The sequence below is a fragment of the Notamacropus eugenii genome, chromosome 4 (genome assembly GCF_028372415.1).
Source record: "Notamacropus eugenii isolate mMacEug1 chromosome 4, mMacEug1.pri_v2, whole genome shotgun sequence".
NCBI lineage: Eukaryota > Metazoa > Chordata > Mammalia > Diprotodontia > Macropodidae > Notamacropus > Notamacropus eugenii.
This window is the reverse complement of record NC_092875.1, coordinates 189,274,392-189,286,233: the sequence shown is the minus strand read 5'-3', so window position 1 is coordinate 189,286,233 and position 11,842 is coordinate 189,274,392.

Below are 11,842 nucleotides of genomic sequence, written 5' to 3'. Positions count from 1 at the left end.
TTCAGGATTTTCCTACCTCCACCAATAAGAAAGAGGCCCCAAAGTTTAAAAGATTATTTAGATACTGGTGACATCACAGACTCCATCTAGGCCAAATTTTGAAATCCTTATATAAAATTACTAGGTAAAAATATGAATTTGATTGGGGACTTGAACAGAGTAAGGCTTTTGAGAAGCAAAGGCTGCTATACAATTGGTCCTAGATTGATGGCCTATGCAAAGTGGCCAGGTGGAATTACAAGTGACTACAGAAGATAAATATGCAAACTGGAGTTTATGGCAAAAACAGCAAAGCCAAAATATACCCTTAGGATTTTGGGCTAGGAAACTCCCTTCATCTGGAATTCAATATACCCCTTTCGAAAAGCAGTTGTTAGCTGCATATTGGTCTTTGGTAGAGACTGAACAACTGACTTTGGGCCATGAGGTAATATTAAGGCCTGAAATCCCAGTTATGACCTGAGTAATGAGTATTCCAGCTTCTCACAGAATTTTACATGCTTAGTACCTTCCACCTGCAGATGCCTGCTTGCTTGAGTCAGATGTCACCCCCTGTGCATGACTATATCACCCCTGGATCTGGCATTGACTAAGTTCCAGATGCCAGCTGAAGAACTTACCTCTTGAATGGGACCTCTTGAGGCAGAGACTGCTCTATGTCCAGTTCCAGCAGGAAGTAGCTATGCAAAAAGAGACCTTTGTCCCTTATCCCAAGATTTTGGGGCCCATTCATTTGAGGGGGGAATGATGGAGTACTTGTGCTCAATCCCCACCCTAAGATATTGTTTTATGTACTTATTTTGTGTGATCCCTATTATATTGTTGTAAAGTTCTGTTGACACCAGTTGCCTGAGATACTGTTCTATATGCTTATTTTCTGTTACTCCTGTTACAATTCTGTTCATACTAGTTGCCCCCCCCCCATCTGTGTAATGAATATGAAAGATCTTGGGGCCAAAATGGTAATATAAATGGGAACATTTTTTCCCCATTCATTAATAGGCCTATGTGATCTGCTTAAATCACATGGAAGCTTAAATTACATGTGGGTGAGGAGCTGGCTGAATGGGTGGAACTGGAAAGGTGGATTAGAGCTGGGAGGAAGTTGGTCAGGTTAGTCAGAGCTGGGAAAGACACAGGCAAGCAGACAGCTAATTCATGAGTGTTTGTTTGCGGGAAGGTTCCAGTGGATTTGGGAATGGCTTTGTCCCATGCAGTGCTAATGTGTATTAAATTCTTGGTTATTATGACTGATTTTGCTTTCTGGTTTTGGGATTTGGCTTTCTGGTGTCTGAATAAATGTTTTTCTTCTGCCTTCTATGTGGAGAGTTTGTTATACTGTGTGACTGAGAACTATGCTGGCATATTCATAGTTACCACTAGGGCTGTGAATATTGCCTTGGGGATACAGACATAGAGAATAATGATTGGACGTGATATCAATATTTGGATTGATCTGGGGTTCGATCAATATGGTTGTACAGCACACATTCCATGCTTTCTTATCCTATGTAATTCTTATTCCTGCCTTTCTCAAAATTCTCCTCTGAGGATCTATCCAATGAGCTATTTACCTTCTTCTGGTTCTTTCAAATATCTCTGAGGTGAGCCTGTGGGTTGTCTTTCCCTTCAGTTGTAAACACTTTAGAACTTCTGATTTCACTTACAGCAAAAATATTCAATATGGATGGGGCTCAGTTCCTCTAGTGGTCTACCAAGTCATTTGTTGTTGGACACAGACCCCATGTTGAGTGCCAACAGTGAAATAAATGGTTGTAGATGGTATACAAATAGAATTTTCTTAGTCCCCTATCCTTGTCTTGCACTGGCAACCAACCACTGGCATTTTGAAAGTAGAAGGGCACTAAATAGAACTAAAAGCTATTTTATGTTTCTTTTTAATAGCCAAAATAATCCATCACTTGGGAACCAGTCTTCTAGTGGCAAGCATCAATTTATTTAGCTAGGATGGCCCTCCAGTATCACATGTTGCTTTTTAGGCCTTTCTATGAAGTCTTGATAGTCTGGAAGAAGCTCCCAGAGCTACTGTTCAGTTTTAAGATGACTAAGTTGCAGGGGACAGTAGAGTTTAAAGGAATGTCCTAGATGAGGTACATGTGGATTTTAGTTAGGCATTTGGCAAAGTCTATACTGCTATCCCTGTGAGCAGGACAGATGGGTATGGGCTCAATGACGATTTGGGGGAATAGGCATACTCAAAAAAGGTTGAACAGCCAGACATAAAAATAATGATTGTATCATAGATTGAGAGCTGGAAGATTAGAAATCACAGGATCACAGATGGAGAAGTGAAAATCTCCTTGTTTTATAGATGTCACCTCAGACCAATCAACAATATTGAGTGCCTATTCTGTGGTGGACACTGGGGATACAAATATCATATATAAAACTATCCCTACTCGCAAGAAGCCTTCATTCAAACTGTTTAGATGACATGAAGATATATAAGTATAAGCAGAATGAATATAAAGAGAACAATAAAAATAAATACAAAATAGGTCTAGGCAAGGTGCATGGTTTGAGAAGAAGGGTATTATCAGTTAAGGGAATCCAGGAAGGCTCATGGAAAAGGTAATATTGAAGTCGCATCTTAAACAAAGAATGACATTCTAAGAGAGATGCAAGAAAAGAATGTATTCTAGGTATGGGAGACAGTCAATATAAAAACACAAAAGTAGATAAAGTGTTGTGTGGGAAGAGCAAAGAGAAGGTCAGTTTGGCTTGATCACAGAGTGTGACATGGAGAGTAAGGCTAGAAAGAAAAGTTTGAAAAAAGTTAGGAAGGCTGTAAAAAGTAAAGAGAGGAGTTTGTATGTATATATACATATATATGTTGCATTTTGTGCATATGTTTTATGTGTCTATGTATGTATACACATACATACATACATACATACACACACATTCCTAGAGGTAAGAAAAAGCCACTGGAATTCTTTTTGAGTAGGGAATGACACAGCCAAATGCGCACTTTAGGAAGATTACTTTGTCTGCTAGATGGTGGATGAACTGGAGCAGGGAGACACTTGAGGCAGGTAAACCAGCTAACAGTCTACTGTAATAGTTCAGGTATGAGGCATGGTGATGGTATGTTCTAGGGTAGTGGCTATGTGAATAGAGAGGAGGGAATTTATATCCTATATGTACAAGAGATATTATTCAGGCAAAAGTTGTGAGATCTGGCCACAGATTAGATATCTGAAGAGAGTGAAAGTGAGATTTTTGAGGACCATACTGAAATTGTAACCTAGGTGATTGGGATTGTGGTGGTACCCTCAACAACAATAGGAAAGATGCCATCAGATGTAGTATGTTCAATATGGAATTCAAATATTGTTTTAGAATAGAATAAGCCAAAGCCAATGGTCATCTTTTGTATGTTGTTCTAGATAATCCAGAATATTGTAGAGCCAATTCCTATTCAGGTATGGGTTGGATCTCTGAGTGCTTTCCAACTATGAGTTCTGGCCTTCTGTGAAATGTAGGAAAAGATGGTGGAAGAGAGATCAGAATTCATAGAATAGTCATATTTAGATTTGGAAAATGATCTCAGAGGTCATTTGGTTGAACCTCCTACACAATGCTAAAGAAAATTACCACATCATCCTTTAAAATTCTCCAGGCTAAATAAAGTAGATCGAGTTACTTTAGTCATTTCTTCCGTGACAAAGTTTCCAGATCCATCACCAGCTTGAATCTCCTCCTCTGTGGATATACTTGCTCTGTATTGTCCTTAAAATTTGGAACCCAGAACTGAACACTCCTATGTGGTCTAACTAGAACAGAGTGCAGTGGGAATATTACTTCCAATAATTTTTCTATTGAAGCAGGCTAAGGTTGGCTTAATTTTTGTGAGTTATACTGTTGACTCATATTAGCTTGTGGTCGATTAAAACTTTCAGATTATTTTTTTCCACAGTAAGTGCTGCCAAATCAGATATCTCCCATCCTATACCTAGAATAATAATAGATAACAACACATTATACAAACAAGGAAATAGAAGTCCAGAATAGTGAATCTCAAGGCTGTTGAGAAGAGTGGAAAGTTTGGATCCTGCCTCAGTTTCTTACTAATGGAGTGACCATGACCATTTGGCCAATTAACCTTTAAGAACCTCAGCTTTCTCATCTATAAAATGGGGGTCATAATACTTGCACTATTTCCCTCTTAGGGTAATTGTAAGGAATTTGCAAACCATTAAGCAATATTGAGTTATTATTTAATGACATCAGGGAACAGGACCCAGGCCTCATAATTCCCAGTCTAAATTTCTTTCTGCCTGATGATGCTACCTTCTAATTTAGTGCCATAAGTTTCACAGTGATTTAAAAGGCAGAATGGTGCGATGATATTCCTTTCCATACGTGTACTGTAATTTGTTCAGTCATTTCCCAGTCAGTGGGCACCTATCCCTTAGATTCAAATTATCTTTTTTTTCCCATTTTAATTGCCCTTTATGGACCAGGATGCTTGTTTTGTTTGACCCATTCCCTCACTGTATTATGTTCCTTTATACCAACATCCTCTCTCCTATACCCCCCATCTCCACCTGTTTGCCTTACACAGTTTGATGTATTTCTACTCCAAACCCTTGGAGTGTGTGCAGAAATTCAGCTTTCTTTCGGCTGGTTCAGATAAGGGTTAAGTTCATTGGATGCTCATCTTCTCACTTCTTCCTTCATGCTTGTACGCTCCCTGCCCCCTCGCCTCACACATATCCCCATCAGAAGAAAGAACGAGTTCTGTTACCTTCTTCCTCCTCTCTACACTGGTGTATTCTTTTTACTCCCCTAGGTTCTTCACCTGTGTATAGGCAGAGGTCAAAGAACAACACCAAACAGTGACCATTGGCTTTGGTTCTTCTATAAGTTTTCAGAGTTGCTCCAACACTGTTTACTGAGTGATGAGGCTGATGACTGATTGGCATCACTTCATGTAGCTAATTAGTTAGCTTTGCTCATTGAAGCTCCTTTAACTAGAACTGGTCACCAACTTTGCCAATTAAATCCCCCATTATTTAATTCAGTTTCTTAGTAAACACTGCTCATGGAAGTTATTTTAATAAGAAATGAAGTCACCAACTTTGCCTCCAAGCTAGAGATCCTGATTTCAACTTTCCTACCTTTGTTAAGGCATCATTGACCTTTCACTTTCCAGGGATTTAATTCTACCACAACCTCAAAATCTTCTTGATTTTTCCTCTACAATGTTTCTCCAACTCCAATTCCAAAAGCATTTATTAAGTGCCTGTTGTGTGCCAGGCACATGTGATAAGTTTCTGGGATTGCAAAGATAAAAACAAAACAGGCCTCCCTGCAGTAATTTACCAGCTCCTGGAGGGTAGGAAATTTCATCTCAAACCTTCATCACTAAAAACTTTGAGAACTATAACTGTCTCCATCCTTCTCCCTTTCCCCTATTTCATCCTGTATAACATAACATATTAATCTTCTTTTAAAAAACATGGCTTCAAAAATATAAATAAAAACCTGGCCTCCATCATCTCCAATTCTCCTCATATTGGCAAATTGGTTTTCTCTGCCTTCAAACCCATTCTTCTCAGTCTTACATGGTTCCATGTTATTTACTTTAATTTTATTTGCTATTATTTTATTGCAGTAGTTCTCAAACTTTTTGTTCCCAGAATCCCTTTACATTCTTAAAAATTATTGAGGAACTCACAGAGAACTTTTGTTTAAGTGGGCTATCAGTTTATAGATTGCTAATCTATCAATATTGCCCATATTAGAAAACAAAACATCTTAGTATTGTGCTGAGAAAAAAGTGTCCTGGGGACACCAAGGAATCTCTGGACCGGACTTTGAACTTCATTACTCTGTAACACAAACCTTTCATTACTTCCAGGCTAGTTTCTTTAATTTGCCTTAAAGAGTCTCTATATACCTCTGTCTCTTTTCATGTCATTTGTCTCTCACCTAGAGATTATCCAGCTCATACCTCTCATGTTAGAGATCAGTAAACTGAGGCCCAGAGAATGAATTGGTCTGCTCAAGGTTACAGAGTAAGAAACAAAGCTGATATTTCATCCTAGGATATTTAACTTAGCTGTCAGTGTTTTCTGTTTTTTGGGTTTTTTCCCCATTATGCCATACTATCTCTCAATCTCTAACTCAAATTATAAATTTCCTTTACAAATCAGTCCAACAGCCTCCTTGTAGGAGCCTTCCCTGGCTCGCCTCACTTAAAGATGATCTTCTCCCTTGCTTTTCTGTGAATTTCCTCAGTATTGATGTATTCAGTCTGTGCCACTAGCTCACATATATGCTTCTTTTATAACATCCCCTGGTTGTGTCATGAGTATCTTCAGTTATGTTCTGTGTCCATCCCAGTTACCTTTTCAAAGGGAAGATCTGTGCCTTTGACTACTTTTGTATGCTTTCTAGTGCTGGTCTCCTTCTCTGAATCAAGAAACATTCAATAAATGCTTACTAAATGAATGAATTTGCAGTTGACCCATGATAAATCCAAAGTCCTATGTAGAGATTCATACAGAAGCACATAAATGGGTTAAATATTGGCCCATTCGTCAAAGCACAAAAGTGGAAACCCCACCCACAGATCTGTGGAAATCAAAGGGCTGAATGTTGTATAAATTCCTCTGTCCTGATTGCACACAGAGATCTGCCAACATTTTTCTCTGATGTATTCGTTTCTACAAAAAGGGTCGAACTGGGTTCCTAAGAACCTGATCCTGAACTAAGATATACAATCATGAATCACCACCATGTATCTAGGAAAATTAACTCCTCATTGATCTTACAAGATAGGTGGGGGAGCAGAAGGGGGGGACTAGCTTTTACTAGTTACTAAGATCAACAACTTCTCATCTTGGCACAAGAATGTACAGGCGGCCATTAAAGACATTCTGGGTCATCTAGGTTGCCTTAAATTTAATATGAGTCACTGCAGGGGAAAGGGGGAAAGGTTGGGGACTGGGAATAAAATTATGAAATCAGCTGAGAAAATGTAAGCCCCAGGAGAGGAATTTTCTTACTATTCATTTCTATGCAATCCATTTTAAGCCTTGGGGGTGGGGGGAGAGCAGAGTGGAAGAGAGATAATTTAATGTGCTCAGCTTAAAAAGGAGATGCTACTGAGATACCACTGCACATTTATTATAATTATAACATATTAATTTCTCCCAGCTCTCTGACAAAGAACAAAAGCGATGTAACAACAGTACTACTAACTGAATAAAAATTTGGCTACAGTGGTGTTAGTGAATCATTTGTCTTCTTCTACTTGATTTACTCACATTCTAGCTGACAGGGTCCCCCATTCTATGCATTCATTTTGTACTTAGAAAAGGATTGTTTATAATTTACAGTAAAGCTGAGGTCTATTATTCTCTGTCAAACAGCATCAGTGGCAGTAGCTATCTCTTCCTGTGTCCATGCCACAGATACAAAGCAAATCTGTATCTTCAGTTATCAGTCTTAGAAGTATTATACATCTTTTCTACCCAGTAGTAGTTAAACTGAGTTATTTTACAGACTTCAATGGTGGTTCTGCAAATATGAAAAGGACTGCATGATGATCCCAGTAATTCTAACTTGGTAGTTTTCCTGAATATAAAAATTTACCAGTGGATTTTTCTACAAAAAGTTGTTGAGGAGGGAAGAAGAGAAAAGATGGGACTTCAGTGATGGTAGTGGTCCTGGTGGCAAATGTTTTATTTTTTTTTAATTCTATATTTTTTCCAATTACAGGTAAAAACAATTTTAACATTCTTTTAACAAAAATGAGTTCCAAATTCTCTCCCTGCCCTTCCCTTCTCCCTTCTTGAGAAGGCAAGCAATTTGATATAGATTATATATGTGCAGCCTTGTAAAATATCTTTCATATTGGCTATGTTGAGAAGGAAAACACAGAACAAAAACCTGCCAGAAAAATAAAGTTTAAAAAGTATGCTTCTATTTGTGCTCAGAGCCCTTCAGTTCTTTCTTTCTTTGGGAGTAGGAATTGTCTTGGATCATTGTGCTGCTGAGTCTAAGTTATTAACAGTTGATCATCCTACTATATTGCTGTTACTTTGTGCAATGTTCTGGTTCTACTCACTTCACTTTGCATTAATTCATGTACGTCTTCCGGGGTTTTTCTGAGAGCATCTTACTCATCATTTCTTATGGCACAATAGTATTCTACCACAATCATATACCTTAACTTGTTCTGCTATTCTCCAAACTGATGAGCATCCCTTCAATTTCCAATTCTTTGGGGTGGTAAATATTTAAAAGTAGTTAAGGCATCCCTGACTTTGTTAGTGTAAGAAATTCTCTCAATCTCTCTATGACTTAGAGGGGAGGGAGTCTGTTTGAAGCACACCAGGGTTACATAGTTAGTGTTGGAAGTCAAATCTTCCTGACTTCAAGATTAGCACTCTCACCATCATACAACATTGCCTCTCTACTATAAAAAGAAAGAGATAGAAACACTTAATATTAACAATATCAGAGGTCTAAAGGTTGTAAGTACTAGAGGAATCATTAAAGCTTAACTTGTTCAATCCCTTTATTTTTCAGTTGAGGAAGCTGCAACTCACAAAAGTGAAGGAACATGTTTGAAGTCCCATAACAGATTAATGGTGGAGCTAACATAAGAACAGGTTTGATTTTTAGTCCAGTACTTTCCCCCCCCACACTGTATCATGCAAATGGAACTCCAATTATAACCCTCGTTCAGGAAGTTTTTGGTGGCAGAGATCAAATCAGGAAGAAAAGGAAATATTGTAGATGGATTGAGATCCTATAACCATTCATTTCAATTTCACAAGAGATTACAAAATAATTAGACACATTTAGTTCTATCAAATACTTAATTCTGGTCATTTTTACCTATTCCCTTTTACCTTCAAAACATCAAAAGACTGTTTGCATTAAAATTTTGCCCCTTCTAACAGTTCAATAGACTCTTTTGGCTTGGGTTTGAATTTGAAGAATGGACTTCTTTTGTGGTAGCATAATGCCAAGATTTTAATGGAATACTTTAGTAGGTTTCCAAATACTCCAAACCAATAGTAAACGGAGTTCAACTCCCTTATTCTAAACTCTGAAACACTGCCCGCTTTCCCTTTGTGCAAAAAGAGTTACATCAGAAGATGAAGGTTATACAACCTGATAATTTTGCTGTTTTTAAGAGATTTTAGTGATATCTTTTGTTTTTGCATTACCTAGATTTTTCCTGTAGCTCATTTTAGTAATTTTCTTTGCATCATTTCAAACTGCTTTCAAGAATTGTACAAGTTCACTACTCCAAGAACTATGCGTTAGGATCTCTTCCTTTCCACACTCCCACAAACATCTACTGTTCCCATCTTTTATCACCTTTGTCAATTTGCTTGGGGAGGGTTGAAACCTCAGAAGTGTTTTGATTGGCATTTCCTTTATTGGGAACATTTTAGCATATGAGTGTCTATAAATCTGCAAGTGTTCTTTTTGATAATTCTGTTTATATCCCTTAACTACTTATCTATTGAGAAATGAGTTTTGGTTTTATTTTTGTAAGTTTTCTGCATAGCTTGGATATTTCCTCTCTTCTTTTTTTTCAACCTTCCAACCTCATCATTTGATTGAAACTGTTCTCTATAAAGTTACCAAATTCTAAACTGCCAAATCTAACAGCTTTTCCTCAGTACTCTACTTCTTGACCTTTCTACAATCTCTGCCACTGTTGACCACCCTCTTTTGGATACCCTCTCCTCTATGTTTTCACGGTACTCTTCTTTCCTCCCTGTCTGACCCTTCCTTCTTAGTCTCTTTTTATCTCCAGCACTTAGTATACTTCATGACACATAGTAAGAACTTAATAAATGCTTAAGAATACCAAAGCCCTATTAGAAATATTTGATACAAAGATTCTTTGCCTAAGTACCTCACTTCTTATGTTAGGCATTAATTTTACTTGTACAAAAATTTTTCACTTTCAGGAAATCAAAATTATCTATTTTGGGGTACATAAACTACTTCTACTTTTTTGTGACATAATCTTTAATATTTAGAAACCCTAGCATTTTAAGAGCTACTATCTAATATTTAAATTTGGATATAATTTGTGTATATATGTGTGTATGTGAATGAAAATTTATCTAGGACTTGTTTCTGAAATCAAAGAATAATTTAAAACTTTTGCCTTGCTATTTTCTTTGCACATTGGACTTAAATGCATTAGAAAGATTAAAAATATATATACCATGACAACAGAAATCACAATCTTTTTTTTCCCCTTCTGATGGTTTTGTTCTCTTTTCTAGTTAGGAGGCAAATTATTTCATTTTCATTATCAGCACAGTGCATAAACCATCTGTTACTAGAAGGTATAAGCCCAAGACCATTCAGTCCAAAGCAGCATGAGCAGCTGTAAATCCAGAGGGCCTATGCTTTCTAAATAGAGCAAAGGTTTGTATATCAATCTTTCCAAGTTGCTGAGTAGCTGGTACTGTGCCCAAAACCTAGTAAGTAAATTCAATTAGTTTAAATTTTTTTTAAAAAAGGTATGTTGTGGCAGTTCATAGATTATGGAGTTTAAGCATTTTTTTTTCAAAAGCTCTAAGCATGAGCTCTACTCATCGTGAGTCATGGAGAAGTCACACAACTTTTCTGGCAGGCCAATACTTGTACAGGAGTAGTATCATTTGACCCTTGGGCACCATTATGTTCCTTTCAGGCCCCCAAAACACAGTAGAATATAAAGTAATTCATATTTATATATACATTTAGGGAAACTGAGGGAAGTGAAGTCACTTGGGTGACTGATTTATTTAACATGGGCCAACCTTACTCTGTAGACAGAGACATGATGAGAACCCAGATCTCCCAGTCTGGATTCCATACACCATTCTCTGGGTTCCTTGGCAATCCCTGGGCTATCTTCCAACTCTCGGGTCAAGGTAACATTTAGAACTTTTACAAATTCCAAGTGTGTATGTTTTTAATTGCAAACATACACTTATTTTAGATTAACCCTAGGGCCAACACTACTGAAGCATGAAGTGTGTGCAAATTACCCTATACAAAATATTTTAATTTTAAGTATTAATGATGTCATTTTCATTACCCAGCAGGCTGTTGTCCCACATTATGGGTAGATGATGAAAGGAAAATGATTCATAAGCATGTTCCCTAAGCTTCCCTTGTGCCAAGCATACAGCCCGACTACTTCGGTCTGGGTGTGGTGATTTTGACCTTAGTGTCTATTGTGTATGCAGTTGGGGTTTTTTCAAAGTTTGTTTTGCTTTTTTTAGTCTGCCTAAAGTTCTACTTGGGAGTGTAATCTAAGGAAAGTGTATTTGTTTTCCATGGGCATTATGATTTGCTCATATTTTGTAATGACACATGTAGGATAACACCCTACTTATTATAGCATAGTTAAGGGTCTGTCAGTGTTTCCATGATAAAGTCTTGCTTGCTAAGGTTTATTACACAGCCATAGCATGCTACAGGCAGAAACTTGGCATTGCTTATCCTCAGCTAGGAAGGAGGAAATTATTTTCAGCAATTGAAAAAAGATAAAAATAAATATATGTTTACCAGCTAAAGAACACATGAGCTTGCTAATGTAATTTTAAATCAATTTAATGAGGAAAGATACATATATGATACGGCCTATATTTTTAACTTTTTTCAAATTAGTAACTAAGTTATTGAACTAGAAGTAAAGCATTGTTCAGCTGCTATATGTTTTCTAGAAAAAAAATAAACTTTTAAATGCTGTGGTTTGCAGCTGATATTGGTTTGCTGAACTGATACAATAAACCCCAATGGGTGTGAGGGCTGCTGACTAAGTGATCCAGGAACTAAATAG